General features: G+C 39.4%; 1 pseudogene; it reads left to right on the forward strand.

Annotated features, from left to right (window-relative positions):
* LOC140529653 (eukaryotic translation initiation factor 3 subunit C-like protein) overlaps positions 1-18,015 on the forward strand; it is a 31,786-nt pseudogene continuing 13,771 nt past the window's right edge.

Below are 18,015 nucleotides of genomic sequence, written 5' to 3' on the forward strand. Positions count from 1 at the left end.
CCCAGGGTGAGGAAGGGTCTCTGTCCTCTGCCCCCCATAAAGAAGAGGCCTTGGCACAGGAGCATCTTGGGCTAGTCCAGTGATGGAGCAGCAGCAAACCAGCTCATTCAAGACACAAACCCCTCTCAGATACCACATGGACCAGTGAGCTTTGTAAGCATGGTCTTTAGGAGGAAACTGAGGCCAGAAGTCCCAGAGTTGTGAGTTGCTCTGGCCACATGCATTCCTTACACCTGTGTGTACCGCATTACCCTGGTACTTAGTGTCCACTCTCTCCCATGGGCACTGTGTGTATTGGCCCCAGAGCATGCCCTAGGTTTATGGACAATGTGTTAACTAAATATTATTCTTTCTCTGCCTTTTGAGTAAATACTTTTTGTTAAGAGTTAATTGAGTCAGCTGGCTGACTTGTTAATGGAAAGTACACTGGTGGAGGCTCAGGAACTACAGCGTTAGGAGAGTAGCTACCCATCAGGATTACCCTTAGAACTCTGAGGGTAGGTGTAGAAGCTGTCCCCTCTGCCAGTGCAAAGACATGTTAGGGGTAGGAGAGAAGCAAGCTGAGAGAGAGACAGAGAGAGAGAGAGACGGAGAGAGAGACAGAGAGAGAAACAGAGAGGAGGAGGAGGAGGAGGAGGAGGAGAGAGAGAAACAGAGACAGAGAGAGAGATAGAGAAAGAGAGAGAGAGGGAGGGAGAGAGACAGAGAAAAGTGGGGTTGAGGGTAAGGGAATAGAGAGGGAGAGAGGAAAGGGATGGCCACTCACTAAGTATGTAAATTATTTTGTAAGCCTTAAGACACAATATAAACAGAAAATTTTCATATCTTTATTCCCTAATTCTCTCATATTTTGTCATCAATTTTTATGTGAGTCTAAAGACTGTGGCCCATGGCAATGGGGCTACATAAATAGACTTGGGTTTCTTCCCTTTTTAGTTTTACTTCTTTCACTAATCCATGGAACAGGTAATGACATCCATCAATGATTTATCACTGTGGGTCCTCCTGGTAAGATGCAACTTAACCACATCTTATCCTGTGCATTCTTGTCCATGCCTTTCCCTATATCTACCATATAGGACCTACCCAACATGCTGGAGATCTTCCTATGGTCCTTTTGAATATTTCTAGTGCTTTGCATATAATATATTCTTAATAAGTGCTTGTTAAATTAAAATTGGATTCATGGATCTCAGTACAACATGTGGTCTGTTTATCTGCTATCTTCTCTTGCTTCATGATTAACCCAACTCTTGTACAAGTTTAAGTGACCTTGTGGACATTTTTATACCACTTCTTGTATCCAAGATATCATCGGTGACATGCTACAGTCAAATTACAACCAAAGAGACAATTCTCAACTACCCTTTGGATCGCTTACAATTCTGACTCTCCTGTCCTCTCTTTTCCTCTCTTCTCTTCCTCCCCTTCTCTCCTTCCTCTCCCTCTGTCTACATGGGGTATCATGCCCTTACTTGCAGGTGCTCTGCCCAAAACAAAGGAAATTGTGATGGCTGAAACCTAGCAAGATATCTTGGGGTTTACTGACTGGATTTCTTTCTTAAAAATCATGCTTTAGACCCAATTCACTCTGGCTCTTACTGATTGGTCAACAATAGGTCCTAGCCCAAGCGCCACTTTGTGGAAATTGTTTGGGCCCTGATGACTCAGAGTGAATGTAAATAGTAATTATTTCTGTTTTGGTCAGATATCCTGAGGCTCTTCCTCTCCCAGACTGATTTTGTTTTTTTTCAATGGGACCATGCCTTGGCTCATTTCTTAACCAGGTGTAATCACTGAATGAGTGTTGCCTCACTCAAAGTAAGAACTGGGAAGACCTTAGCATGAAAAGGCCAAGGTCCCCCACTACATTCTGAGCCATCTCCAGTTGTCCTGATCTATATCTTACTACTGGACCCAGATGACTCTAGAGGAGAAAGTAAGTCTGGTGACTTTGCAAAGCCCTCCCTCATTTAATTCCAATTCAACTGCAAGTCATCATGGTCCTCTTCAAAAATTTGAGAACTAAGGACAAGCAATAAGATGGAGATATTCCATGATTTGCTGCCACAAAATGTTATAGGGAGCTGATAACATTTTAATAGTTTAGCACACACTTAAAAAAATTATTTTGGTATTGGCATAGTTTTTTTTATTATTACCTTATCCAAACGTTATTTTCCTCCCACCTGATGAACAATTACTTATAGTGATCAACATAAAAGAAAAAAAGAGCAGTTCAGCAAAACCCAAATATCGACTATGTTTGAAAGTATCTGTAATAGTCTATCCAATCCCCTCCCCTCTTACAAATAAGGGAGGGAGGTAGCATACCCATTTAAAAAAAAATCACTATACCAAGGAGCTGTGATTCCAGGAGTGTGGGAGCTGCCTCTGCCAAGCCTGATACAACTTAGTGAATAGATCTTAGAGAAATGCCTGGAGCACAGAAAGGTTAGGTATCTTGCTCATAGTCATACAGCTAGTAAGCGTCAGAGGTGGGATATGAGCCCATGGTCCGACATGCTCCAGTTCCATCACACTGTTCATTATGCCATCTTGCCTTTCCATACATCTTCACATTACTGTCTTAAAATGAAAATTCTAGTTTGTCTGCTCAATAGCTTTCTTCATCTGAACATCATAACTATCTTCCCACCTCCATCCTTTGTTTGATCTACCTGTGATTTGTTGAAGGTCACCAATGAGCTCCTTCACAATCCTTTATGGTGTCCTTCTGTGCCTTGTGATGATCATATCTTCTCCTAATCTTGATAGCCTTTGCTAGATTCACCAAAACAGCTCTAATCTGTTGAGTGATGCTCCAGTCCTCCAGTTAACCAGTCTCCTCCCATTTTCTTTTGATAAAACACACTGTTAATGTTCTTTGTTTCATAGTGTTGGCTCTCCCAAATGGATCTGTATGGCTAGCCTGAAAAACAGACAACAAAACCTTTTTTGAGTATCATTCAAAAGCCACAATGAGTAAACAAGACCAAGAAAACAATATATACGACTATAATGTAAATGGAAAAAAATAACAAAATAATAAAAAAACAGAATGTATCAAAATTAAACTAACAGAACTTGGCCTTGAAGAAAGATATGAAAAAGCACCTATCACTAGTGCCAGACATTTTCTATATCTTGGATTGCTGAGCTGCTTTCCCTCCTTAAAAATTTTTTTAATCATATAGTGATGACTTCTTGGAACAGAGTTGGGAGTGGGGAGGATGGGATACATTGAGAAATGTAGATTATGTCAATCAAATAACATTAATAAAAACTTGTTTTTAAAAAAAGTTTGACGAATGCTGCTGTAAAATCATCAAACCAAGGAGTTCCTTCTGCCTTTAGCAACCAGATTGTAGCACCTGCCTCTTGAGTTCTGGTGATCATGGTTAAAGCAATTTCATCCTTGAATTGGACCACATTATCAATCTACAGCTCTGTCTCCTTTCTTTACCTCATTGGGTCCCAGAAAAGGTTCCATAATGAACATTTGAGTTATTCAGTCTTTCATTTCAAACTTTATTGGTCCATTGCTCTCTTTTAAGCCCTCCATTATCTTTTCATCTTCCTCTTTTACACTTGAAAATGGGTGAGTATTTTGCCCATCTTACCATTTTGCACACAGTGGACCCAATACATGGCTATTGAATTACCCTTGACTGATAATTGCTAGTGCCATTATTTTTGATGAGTCTTACTTTTCTTTTTTCATCACTCTTTCTTCTCAATTCATTAATTTCTTCTTTGATTTACACTATTTCTGTTTGAATTTCCTCATATAAAAAGACTTCTTTCTCTGAGTTGTATGCCTCGACAGCTATGAATGTCTGCACTACTCTGAAAATCTTTGGTTTGCCCTCTTCTTTAAATGTTTTTTACTTTAATATGTCCCATCACTCTCTGATATCTTGAAAAGGATCACAGGATTGTTCCTCTTATATTTTTGAATCCCTTCCTGTTGTGACAGGAATTTGCTCATTTTCCTTATCCTGCTGCCAACTTTCTCAACTCTGGAAAAATTGCTTTCATCTATTGCCACTGCATGATCAGAAAAGGAAGGCTCTTTCTCTTTGAATTTCCCAGGCTCTACTCTTTCTTGGTGTTAAATCCCAATAATCCCAGTGGTTTGTTTCCCTCTTTTATAAGTTTGTTTTGGTCTGATACCATGGTCACCTAAACAGGCATCATTTGATTTTGTATTCAAAAAGTCCTACTTAGATTAGGTTTCATAGGTTACTTTTTGGTTACTTTCATATTTTCTACCTTTTTATTAGACAGTCTGACTCCCTTCCAAGCACAACCAACCCTTCTTATGATGAAAGGCACTAAAGATACCATATCTTTCTGCTTACTTTCCTCACAAAGTAGTCCTTGACAGGTTGGTTCTTCACAAGTCACTAGCTCTGTTCTTTGGGAATTCTGTTTTCCCTTCATTTATCTGACTGCGTTGACTTTTGGTACTCATTGCAACCCTGGCTACTTTGTATTCCTTTTCTTCTCACATACAATCTGAACTCCACTTTAATTATTTCCTGTCTAATGTTATAAATATAACGTCTCATTGTTCTGTCTTCCTACATGTCCAGGTAACTTCTCTGAATTTATTTGGCCAGGTGTGATCACTTCCTCTTTGCTTTCCTCCCTTCATTTTGTGTATTTGAACAGAGTCCACATATTTCCTGTCTTTTTAAATTTTCTAAAATTGCTTTTCAAGAGGTTGTATAGCAACCTTTCACCCCAAAAGTTATACACAATTCTCTCTTTAGAGGACGTGTTGCTGGAATCTCATTCTCTTGAAATACATTTCTTGGCTTAATTTTAAACTCAGATGATGTTTAGAGAAAGGAGAGGAGGTCAGATGCACTCCATGGAACACCTGAGGAGTTGAGTCTAGAGGGGCTTGTAGCAGTAATCACTCCAACATGCACAGGGGGGCCTTCTATCACAGATTCTTAGATCTGCATTCATAAAAGGAAAACAACTTTCAAGGGGTTAACAATCACTTTAATCAAGCACATGTATTATTTCTTTAACCAAGTACATATATCATTCAGTTAGTTCAGGGAGTCAACACCCTGAGTTTCAAAGAAAATACAGAGAAATCAAACGATCAACAGACAATTGGACCCCAGCTGTCTAACCATAGTTAGCACGACATCTTGGTTCTCAAAGCTGGGAGGCTCCTTAGTGACTTCCCAGAGTCCTCATCTGGCAAAACAAACAGTTCCAGGCAGTAAGCCCTAAAGTAATCAACAGACATGGTTTCCTCTGCCTCACCTGCTGCCTGACCATCTTTACCAGAGAGGGAAGCACAGCATCTGGGTTCTTAAAGCCAGGGTTGGGGGTGGGGGCCCTTAGCGGCTTCCCAGAGCCCTCATCTGGCACTCAGACCACCTTACCAAAAACTTAACCCCAAAGTAAAACCTCAACTCAGAGTATTTATAGCTTTTTTTAGAGTCAGAGGGCATCACAACTCTTGAGAACTAGTGCTTCATTAGTAAAAGGCTCGGTCCTTTCCACAAATCTTCCTTAATCAAGCTCCCCTTAATGGTCAGGCCCCTTAATGGGTGGGGAAGACCTTTAATCACATTAACAATACAACTATACATGCTGTTTCTACTTAAAGAAATTCTTGTTTCTGTACTTTACTCCTAGTAAAGACTCTTGATTGATAAAGGCAAGATTCAATCAGAGGCACTTGATTATACCAAAATAAAAACAGCAAAAGATCCTATTTTGCTTACCATTACAGGGCTTTACCACAAAGCTACAGATGAATGTGACCTGGCCATTTAAGGGAAACATGTGCTCAACTATGGAGGGCTTATCTCTTCGGGATGACACAGCCAACTCCAGGTGGTTCCTTGGTCCCTCATCCCAGTAGTCTGCATCAGATGAGACTGGCTCCCAATTTCATTCAGTGGATCTTTACAATGGGATGACAGGTCTCTGTTTCTCTCTTTTCCTTCAACTCTTCTGTATGACAAGTAACTCTCCTGTAAGGTGTGGGGGAGGGGACCCTTCCTTGTCTCTTTAGCTTTTTGGAAACTATGAGTATTTGATAATTAAAGCACATATCCTACCTGAGAAAGCTTGAGATTGTATTTTAGAGCAATAGCTGCCTATTTTGCTTTGTGTTTCTTTGATTAGTTGTGGAAACATCCAGCCTTATCCACCATCTCATGAGCTCTAGTTGTCTAGAGAATCTGAATCCTCGTTAGATATGGTTGGGAGGTGGGGTTACCCTTTTCCATTACTTTGGTGCTTTTTGGAGAAAATGATCACCAATAAGAGGATGAGCCCGAGTTCTGGCCTGGTTTGCCAGAAGACATGGGAATGGAGGGAATTGTTGGGACAGTGCAGGGCCAAAGTGGAATGTCAAATACCTAATTCAACAGTCCTGCAGACTGCACCATGGACTGATATTTGAAGTAACCTGCTCCCAGGAGAGTATGTTATTAATTTTGCTTGGGAAGTTTTCTGTCAGTGCATGCTTGTGGGTTTTGTGTTTGTTAAGCATTTCTTTTGTGGGGAGGGAATAGATAGCTGTCCTATACCTGATTTACATTAAACGTTGAGTAGCTTTCTATTCCTCCCATTTGAGTAGATCTTGGACATCAGCTGAAACCTATCTTTAAGTAATTTCCCCTGGGGTTTCAGGGTTGATGTGTAAAGAACACAGAAGCCAATGAGACAAGAAGACCTCATTCCTTTATTTGGAGGCCAGGCGCCTCAAGTTTTGAATCAGGTCCATATGCATGTCTGAGTCCTTAGTGGAGAGGAAAAGGTTGTAGCACCCCAGGCTCCTGGACCCCACAGTGTCAGTTGTTAATACTTAAGACACACTTCTTATTCACTATAGCCTTTCTTTATCTCTAAGTGAAAAGCACCTAAAAGGTCATCAGTCCCATCCTCCTCTTGACATATTTCTATTTCATACTATATTCTCTAGCCCCAAATTAAAATATATCTAATGCTTTTAGTGAAGCTGTTAATTTGTTGAAATATACATGCCTTCATTCAGTCATCAAACATTTATTACAAACTATTTTTGTGCAAGGAAACCTGCTAGGTTCTGGGTATACAAAAATAAAGAAGATAGGGTGCCTGACTTTAAGGGCTAATATTCTAGGAAAGGAAGGTGACACATATTCAACAAATTATGTCCCAATTAGAGCAAATAATGAGTCCTATGAAATAGCCACATTATTTAAATTTGCATTATTCAAAGTTATAAATATATGTAAAATATGACAATCGGTTCTAGTCTAATAAAAACATGCAATGAAATTTTTTTTTAAAAAATGAGGCTTTCTTTATTACATGATAATAATCAAAATGTATTTCTAATTCAAGTTTATTACAGAGTAATAGAATAATTAATAGAAAGCACAACTTTAAAAGTTAAATTTAAAAATCATTGAATATTAGATATAAAGATAAGTCTAAACTGATGACAAAAATGTAATTATTGTCATTTAAAATATTTTAGCTGCATAAATCAAACTGTCTTATCTTTCTTTAAATTGTCATATATACACTAGTAGACACTGAGAGCTTTATCTGTGTCTCATCAAATTTGAATGCTCCCATTCTCATGCAATGAACCAAGTACAGTTGAATGACCTGGGGTATTACCCAAAATCAGCAATACTGTTGCCCTTGTGATATTTTTCAACAGGCAAGCTAAAATAACTTGAAAACAACTCTTCAAAATCACTTTTAATCATTCATGCTTTTTTATTTGATAACTGAAAAACTGAAAGTTATCAGTGGTTGTAGCCTCCCAGAGTGTGAAGATTTCGAGACTGATAAGCTAGCATTGGTTTCATTTTTCTATATTACCTTCTAATAAAAGTATTAGGCAATCTCTAGACAATTTAAATCCAGACTGAGTTTTTTTTCCTTTCTGAGAAATGTAAGTTCCATATGTTATTCCCCCTCCCCTTGCAACAGAATAAGCCTGTTTATCCACATTAAAAATTTGTTGATAAACATTGTCCGCCTTCACTGATTACTTTGTTCAAAACATCAGGACATTTAGTTGCCACGTCCTCATCTGTATGGCTGCATCTCTATCTGCACTGCCTTCCTCCTTGATAATTTGAATATTATGCAATTGAACTATTTTTAAAGTATTCAGGTCAACCAACATTAGTAGTAAAAGTTTTCTTTCACTGCCTTACATAAACCTGAAGCTTTTGTCTGAATGGTTACTCTACCAAAAGGAACATTTCTTTTTTATTGCAATCTTTAATCCACGTGGCTAAAAGGTGCTCCATTTCTCTCATTGTAACCCTTGTCTTCCTTGTAGTTGTTTGCAAATCACACACATGGGAAAAAAAAATTTCAAGAAATTTTGCATTTTTTCTTTTATTTTTGCCTTCATTTTACATAATATTCCATAATAGATTCAGGCATTCTAGCATCTTACCCTATCTTAGAGTGACTATGACCATGTCACTCAATTACATAAAATTTTTGCCTTAATGTAATAATAAGCATCTTGCTTTTTTATGCTTGGCAATGTTCCCATCTGAAGTAGTCTTCCTTTTGTCCATTTTGTTAAAGGCTCTTTAAAAGAAATTAACACAAGTGTTGCTGATATGGTATGCAGCTGAAGTACATCACATCCATACACAATGATAGGCAAATGTAGACTGAGGATGCATGGCTGTGTTCAAACACTCAATAAGCTCATACCATGTCACATTAATTGAATTTTGGCTCACATTAAATGTGACATGGTATCTTTTTGTAATTTACACTAAATTGAATTTCACTTTATTCAAACCTGTATTAATTTCAAGCTAGCTATAATCCACATTAGACTGAGGCTAGAGGATAAACTATAACTAAAATCCTTCTTCCATGCTCTATCATGGCATGGAGGTGTGACCTTCACTCCTCCAGACTATATTAATAGGGCATAAGCATGAGTGGTTTGTCGCAAGCTAGAAAGGATTTGTGTAGTGCTCTGGGAAAAGATGGTGTATCTATTGTCCAAGTACCCTGTTACATAAGTTTGGAGAGGCTCATCCACCAAAAAGTTGACCACTAAGTAGTGAACTTTTGGGTCCATAGCAATTCATGAAGACTATATATACTAAAGCGTGGAGGGTTGGTAGTGTGAGTTACTGGAGAGACTATCCATGTCAAATGCATCAGAGGACTATGATCTGAGATGAAGGGGTCACTTGTAGTTGCAGTTGGCTTCATGAAAAAGGTGACATTTGAGTTTGGTCTCTGAGGATGGTTAAGAAGACCTTCCAGATCAAAGAAACTATAAGAATAAAGGCTGAAAAACTGGAAAGACAATCAGGAAAGTATTTCCCAAGCTACTGTTGATTTCTAAAAACCATGAACAAAGTGTTTAGTTTGGCCCTGCTGGATAAAATCCCCACAAAGTTCTTTTCAAAACCCCAAGCAGCCTGGTAGAGGTTTCAAAATCAATCCAATTGCTCCAACGGTAGAAGGTTCACAAACTCCTTTATCCCTGGACTTTGAATGAGTGTAAACAGGAGAGAGATCATGGCAGCTTGGCTAGAGGAATGGCTGTGAAATCAAGAGGACCCAAGTTCAAGTCTTGCCTCTGGTGGGTGACTCTGGGCAGATTACTTTCCCTCCTAATGTTCTCAGGCAACTGTCAAAGAATATAAATTACAAACGTGTTGCTGTATAGGTGGAAAGGAACCTGTTGGTCACCTTTTGAGAGAAACTCCAAAATGAAAACTACCAGGAATGCCAAAATGAAAATCCAGAATTTCTGGGTGTAAGCAACCAAAAAGAAAGTGTGCCAGCCCTGAAGAAGCACAATCAAGATCACATGCAGATTTAGCAGCTACAACTAAAAAGGAATAGAAGGCATGGGATATAATATTCCAAAAGGTGAAAGATACAGGATTACAGTCAAGAACAAGTTACCCAGCAAAACGTGTAGAGGAAAAGCTGTCCTTTAGTGAAATGGAGGTGAAATGAGATGAAAATAATGGAGCTAATTAAAAGATTTGGAAATACGGAAAAGGTAAATACAAGTTAGCATTTGGACAAGACTTTAAAAGGAGTAAGGATTTGCACTCTAATGGGTGGAAGAAGAGATGACACAGGCATCTCTTAACCACTGTAGTGTCAAAGATGGAGGGCCCTGGAGTGATTTTATGTTTGGATGATATTAAAAGAAGGAAGAAGGAGGAAGGAAAGGGCATATACTAGAGAAGAAAAGAGGAAGAAGGAGAAAGAGAACTTACTTCAAATAAAAGGAGGTACAAGTTGAAGGATATGAGGAAGGAAATGTGTGCCACTTAAACACCTGTGTCATCTGAACTAGCAAAAGGAAGGTGGAATACATACATACAGAGAGAGAGAGAGAGAGAGAGAGAGAGAGAGAGAGAGAGAGAGAGAGAGAGACAGAAAGACAGAGAGACAGAAAGACAGAGAGACAGAGAGACAGAGAGAGAGAGGGAGAGGGAGAGAGAGAGAGAGGTTCTGAGAAATAGGAGGAAATAGGGAGAAGGGAAAAGCAAGAATAAGAGAAAGGGGAGATCTAGGGATGGATTATCCATAAGGTAATATTTTACCTTTAACTTTAAGTTAAAAGTTTAAATTCATAGGGAAGATCATAACTTTTAATAGTAAAGGAAAACAGGCTAGGAACCTGTGATTTGTGAGGGGAAGGGAAGAGGGGAACTTTGCATTAAACATAGAGCATTGGTCACACTGAACTTACTCCTGCCACATACCCATCTTCTATGTGAAGAGGTAGCAGAGAGCAAAGTGAGGAAACAGAAAGATAATAGGATGGAGGGAAATACATAAAATTCAAAATGTTTTTTTTCTCACAAATACAGTGCAATGAAAATTAGAAAGGAAAGAGTTAAATGAGAAAAAAAAACCTTTGTAGCAACTTTCTCTGATAAAGGTCTTATCAGTTATTAAGGAACTGATGAAAATTTATAAGAACAAGAGCTATTTCTCAATTGATGAATTGTCAAAGCATAAGAATAGGTAGTTCTCAAGGGAAGAAATTCTTGCTAATTATAACCATATGAAAAATTTCCTATTAATTGCTAATAATTAGAGAAACGCAATTTAAAGAAACTCTTGAGTTTCTCCTTCACACTTATCAGACTGGCAAGCTGGACCAGAAAGGGAAATGACAAATTTAGGGGAGACAGGAGAATAATCTCATTGACGCAGCATTGATAGAGTTGTGAGTTGTTCTTGTCATTCTGGATAACATTTGGAACTATGCTGTAATAGTTACTAAACTGTACACACCCGTGGGCCCAGCAATACCACTACTGGGCCTATTACTCCCCAAAAAACTAAAAAAAAAATGAACCAAAGCTTTTATATGTACAAAAAACATATACAACAGCTCGCTTTGTGATGTCAAAAAAAGTGGATGCCCATTACCTGGGGAGTGGCCGAACAACTGATAGTATTTGAATATAGTGGAATCCTACTGCACTGTAGGTCAAGACAACAAACATTTATTAAGCATTTTCTATGTTCCAGGTACTGTGAGGGTCCTTGGGACTGTAAACAAACAAAAAGGCAAAAGCCAGTCACTATTCTCAAGGATATCACAATGTAATTAGGGAGGAGGGGGTTGGGACATGCAAACAGCTATGTATAAACAGGATACATACAGGATAAATTGGAGATAATCAGGGGAATCACCTCCTTACAGAAGGTGGGATTTTAGTTGGGGTGTGGAGGAGGCCAAAGAAGTCAGGATGCAGAGATGAGGATAGACTTGAAAGGAGGACACCAAGTGAAAATGCTCAGAGATGGGTTATAAAGGATGTTGCTAAAGGAACAACCAGGAGGTGAGCATCACTACATCCCAGAGCTCTGGGGAGTAGGAGAGCTCCTGCTCTGAGGAGACTGGAAAAGGAGGAAGAGGTCAGATTATGAAGAACTGGAATGCCAAACACAGGATTTTGTATATGGTTCTGAAAGTGATGGAGACCCACTGGATTTTGCTGACTAGAGGGATGACATAGTCAGACCTATGCTTTAGGAAGATCAGTTTGACAACTGAGTGGAGGTTGGATAGGAGTGGGAAGAGACTTGGAGCAGGCAGACCAACCAGAAGGATATTGCAATAGTCCAGGAATGAGTTGATGAGGGCCTGTATCTGAGTGGTGGCCTTGTAAGCAGGTTGGGGGAGGTTAATACAAGAGAGGTTATAAAGATAAAAATGGACTTCTATATTATGTAGACAACAAAATAGAGGAATTTTCTCTAATGCTTATAAGCTCTTAAACCTCTCCAAAATAGAAATTATGAGCCAGTGATGGCTCTCTCCATGGTCTGGGACACTCAGAACCCAAAGAAAGTAAAAATTTCACGAACTAATGTATAACTCATGATCACTCAGTACCCCTCCCCATTCCCTAACCATGCTCCTGGCAGCAAGTCTGCACTCTTCAACCCAAGGGCTTGCAATAGCATGTAGTTGCATACCCTAGCCTTCCTACCCTTCTTTCTAGTGTTTGGAGATCCAAATTCCAAACTGTAGAAATTTGCTGAGACCATGATAGTGCATTGATGGCACTTTGTACTGCAATAGAGCTCTACAGGAACAGAGGTAATGGTAATATCTGGACTCTCAATAGCATTCAACCCTATAAACTGACCCCTGCCTTTTCCCAGGACCAGGGAGATCCAAACTTCAAGTGGCAGAAATTTGCCCAGGCTAGGATAGCAGCCATGCAGCAGTGCTCAGGAGAACAGAGGGAACACAACAGGACACTGGGTGTGTAGGCCATTAAGGCCAAAGGAGAGATTTCAGCATCCAGCTCCAGCCAGTTCTGTCCCTCCAAAGACTCACTGGGACAGAAACTTAAAATGTGAATTCCCAGCAAGAAATGGAGCTGAGATGCTTTAAGATCCAGCCCCTAGGGAAACCACCATTAGAGGGGGGCAAAGTCAGGAATTTACCAATAGGTGAAAAAAGGGGGAAAGAGACTAAAATTACCAATGATTTCAGGAGAAAGAAAACTCAAAGACCTTTAGTATAAGCAGATAAACCAATAATGAAGATATTAGTAGCCAAAGGAAATATGGCCTCCAGATCTAGTAAATGAATTGAGGCATTTATGAATAAACACTGCAAAACAAAGGAAAATTATTCAACAACTTACAGTGCAGAGGACCCCATGGACTTTGAGGAGAGCATGGACTCATAACATGCTGCTCCTGAAAGGCTGGAAAGAGAAATGAGAATTGGGAGAGCAGAATGTATGGTCTGCACAGCCGAAATTAGCAGAATAGAAAAATTTGAATCCATGGTGGCAAGTCTCATAAGAGAGACAGACAGACATAGAGACAGAGAGACAGAGTGGGGGGAAGAGGGGGAGAGAGAGAGAGAGAGAGAGAGAGACAGAGAGACAGAGAGACAGAGAGAGACAGAGACAGAGAGAGACAGAGACAGAGAGAGAGAGACAGAGGGGTGGGGGAGGGGGAGAGAGAAAGAGAGAGAGAGAACAAATGATTAAGAATATAAATTCACAGGAGTAAAGGACAATCTCAAAGAAAAAAGAAAAAAACAATAACTTTAAAAGGAAACATTTTTGTATAAGCAAAACATATTGATTCTTGAAGACAGGATGCATATAGACAACCTCAGACTCATAGATCTCCCAGAGGAATATGAAAAGTCAAAAAACCTCAACACCATAATGCAAGATATGATACAAGAAAAATGTCCAGAAATTCTTAATACAGGGAACAAAGGGGCCAATAAAAAGAATATGAAGATGCAGCTCATGCTGACCTATCCTACAAATCTAGGCTTAACCATAGATAGATAGACAGACAGACTGGTAGATAGATAGATAGATAGATAGATAGATAGATAGATAGATAGATAGATAGATAGATGACACAGATAGATAGACAGATAGATGACACAGATAGATGACATAGATAGATGATAGACAGATGGAGAGATAGATAGACAGATAGATAGATATAGATAGATAGGTAGATAGATAGATAGATAGATAGATAGATAGATAGATAGATAGATAGATAGAGATGTATATTCAATAACAAGGAGGAATTTGAAACATTCTTAGAGAGAAAACCAGGCCCAAAGAGATTATCTGCTTCTCAAACTCCTCAGACAACAGAGCGCAAGGGTAGATAAATATAGTGGCCAAGGATGGCAATAACAGAGTGACAGGAGAGGGACCATGAAGAGGCTTCTTGTATGTTGAGAGAAGACATGCACGCAAGGAATCAAGATGAAGGTGAAAGTCAGAGGGCAGTAATGGTGGAGAGGTAGGCCTGGAGCATTATAGACTGAGCTTGTGGTACCCTGCCTACACGTGAATCCATTTTGGGGGGCTGTCAAATTACAAAATGGGAGGATGTATGGAGAAGTGGAGAGTGGAGATGGAGGACATGCAATTGGTCAAGTTAAGGTCTTGTAGTGTGAGGAAGGTGATTCCCTTGGTCTGTCAAGAAGAGGAGGCCTGTGGGGGCATAGAGATGGGGAAAATGATTAAAAAGGGAAATAAGAGGTGGCCTTGTTTTGGTGGTGAGTGAAGAGAGGTTCTGTGAAGGGAGATCGTACTGGGAGCTGTCTGCAAGGACTTGGGAAAGGGGAAATTGAAATTCCTGGGGTCAACTGGCACTTGAAATAGTGGAAGCATAAGGACTCAGGGAAGAAATTTCATTGCAAGTGGGAAAAAGAGGAGACCAAGAGGAGGATACATGTCAGTGGTGGGCTGCATAATCAGGGATATCGGAGTAGGGAGAGACATTCTGCTATGGGGCAAGTGTCTTCTCTTTTCAGGAAGAGGCATTTTCCTTGGAATGAGTCACAATGGAAAATGCAAGATGGAGGCAAAATCTAAAAAGTAGAGGCAGAGATTGCTTATAGGTAGCTAGCATGGGTACTGTGGAAGTTTTGACTTGATGAGGAATGCCAAGAATAGAGAGGAACTAGATAAGCATAGGGGCCATGAACCAGAAAAAGAGGGTCTAGAGTAGACAGAAAGGGAGGATGGGATAGTGAAGAGAGTGAAAGAAACAAATTCTCTCTGGAAACGGGTACAGAAAATGAAAATGTGAAACTAATAAATAGTGCTAGTTGAAGGGGATACTTGTAGAACTTGACAAAATCATAACAAAACTTATTCGGAAAAACAAAAGATTTATAATAATGAGAGATGTAAATCAAAGTAATGCTGAGGTTTTACCTCACACCCTACAAATTTGAATAGATGCAAAAAACAGCAATAGTATATGTTGGAGGGATTGTGGGATGATATGCATACTAATGCATTGTTGATGGAGCTATTAACTGGTACAACCATTTGGGGAGCAATTTGGAATTATGCAAACAAAATTACTAAAAATTTTAGGTTCCATTGATTTAACCCCAGAGATTCTAGGTCAAAATTCATATCTACAATGACTTGGAGCACAAAGAAGCATTGATAAGAAGACAGTTCACATATTCATCAAAAACATTATAATAGCACTTTTTGTGATAGCAAGGAATTGGTGAGATATAGATTCCTATGAATTGCAGAATGGCTAAATAAATTGTGGTACATGAATGTAATGGACTATTACTACACTGTAAGAAATGGTGGAGCTGGGCTTTCTCCAGGTGAGGAAGTAAGGAAGGTTGAGAACCTGAGGCCAGGCCCAGCTAGCTTGTTCTCTCAGGGCCAGAGGAAGAGGTACCTGCAAAGGCTGGCTGGCAGTTCCTGGACTGGTTTCTGTGGAATGGATTAATGCCCCACCCATGACCATAGTTCTTGGACTGGTTGCTGTGATAGCAGCCCACAGTTGAAGGTGAGGTACCAAGGCTCTGGTAAGGAAGGAAACTTCCTGGCCTTGCCAGCCTCTGCTTCTTCTTTGTTCGATGCTCTTGAAGTCTGGCTGCCAGAAAAGATGTGTGATATTGTCAGAGAATGGAGATCATTCAACAAATATAGATTCCTGCTCTGCAACCACAGGGGCTCAGAGTGTGGCCTGTAGTCCTCAGAGGTTGAGCCACAATCCATATTTGTCAAGGGGATACTATGATTTTTGAAAACACAGAAAGCATTTGGAAAACAGCAGAGTAAGATTTGGATGACTCAGATTCTGGGACTTATTCTTTGCATGACCTTGGACAAAGAACACCAGCTTTTCTAAACCTGAGTAGGAGAAAGAAACCCTAGACAAGCTCTTACCTTCCCTCCTTGCATTCTCCAACAGTTAGTAAAGTGAGAGCAGGCCCCTGAGGAATCAGACATGTCTGCCTTAAGCAGCAAGTTTCTTTCACTGGTGGCATTCCAACATGAGCTGAGAACATCTTACCCCAGCAGACAAAAATGGGAGAAGGCATAGAACTAGCTTGGTTTGAGTTTCCCAAGTAGCCTCAGTTTTCTGGCAGAATTCTGTTAATGGTCATAACCACAATAATGGTGCATTTTCACAGTGCCTTCTGTCCATTATCTTGAGTACACGTTTGAAACTAATTGAAAGGTTATTTTGTGAAAAGGGTGTGTGTGTGAGAGGTGCAGAACAAGGACCAATAGGTATGTTCTACAGAGGGAGAAACCTTCCAAATATGGGAGGCATGCAAAAAAGAAATGTGCTACCTGGGAAGGAAATATCACTGGAAATGTTGTCAGGGATATATGGTGGGAGTTTCTACCCTCAGATATGAACAAGATGAGAATATCTCTGAGGTCCTTCTCAACTCTGAGATTCTATAAAATTCCTTGCTCCTCACAAAAAATCTTACGAAATAATCTTCCCATTAGAGAGAAAACAAAAAACAGAGAAGCTATAGTGACAGTCAGTCTCTTGATGAACAGTCCAACAGGGATGCAGTTGTTTTCCCCCTCACCATCAGGAGTTTTATAGCAAATGGCATATAAAATAAAGGCTCTCCAGACTGAAATCCTGGGACCCTCTCAGAACAACGTACCTCTTCACTGAGGTTGCTGCTTTCCTGGACGGTCTTGATCCAGGCTAACACATCATCTTTGTCTTCAGCTTGAAACAAGTATTCCCAATCTGAGGTGGTGAGCCTGAACACATTATTTCCTCTTGGTTTCACTGGAGTAAATATCTATCAAGCAAGCATTCACATTGATAAGTTGTTCTTCCTCTCATGGAGTTGCTTGTTCTCTCATCTTTGTGCAAGCAAAGGGAATGGCCACGAAGGATGACATTTATCTATTTCCGTGGCTGAACGCTCCCATCAACTCGCTGGAAAGCATGACTAGTGCATAGAGGACACTGACTGGAGGGTTTGTGCAAAGCTGCTCAAAAAAGTTAAAGAAACCAACTTAAAAAGTATTCCCCTTTGGAAGATAATAATAGCTCACTTTTATATAGTGTTATATGATGACACATCCCTAAAGTGCTGCATAAATGTGATATATTATCCCTACTTTTGAAGAATCAACAGTCTAGATGGGGAAGTATAAATGAAAAAACTATACAATGTAAGTATACTGTAAACTATACACAGTCAGAATGAGGTAGGGTCAGCAAAAGATCGAACTAGCTTGGCCAAGAGGATCCAAAATATATTATGAACCAAAAATGAATAGAATTGAAAAAAGTATTCAATAACTTTGTAAAATTAAATAATTTTATACTATCCAAACAGACAACAAATTTATGAGGATAACCCTTAAAGATCTTTACCATTGAAAGGAACTTGACTCACAATTAAGTTGGTCAATGGACGCTTTGCAATTTTTTTACAGTGAGATTTTCACCGAAGGCTATAATACCTATATAAAATTTAATACATTTAATCTGTAAATAAGTGAAATTAAAACAGATTTAAAGTAGAAAAGGATTAGGAGCCTTGTAATGTATATTATAAAATGGATATTAAAAAATAATGTGATGAATGCAGAGAAGTGCAGAAAGAGATGCAGAATGAGGTAAGCAGAACCTTCCCAGAAAGATGCACAATAGCCACAACAATGCTAATGGAAAGAATAGTCACGTGCACACAAAAGCATCAAA

This window comes from Notamacropus eugenii, chromosome 2, assembly GCF_028372415.1.
Source record: "Notamacropus eugenii isolate mMacEug1 chromosome 2, mMacEug1.pri_v2, whole genome shotgun sequence".
Classification (NCBI taxonomy): domain Eukaryota; kingdom Metazoa; phylum Chordata; class Mammalia; order Diprotodontia; family Macropodidae; genus Notamacropus; species Notamacropus eugenii.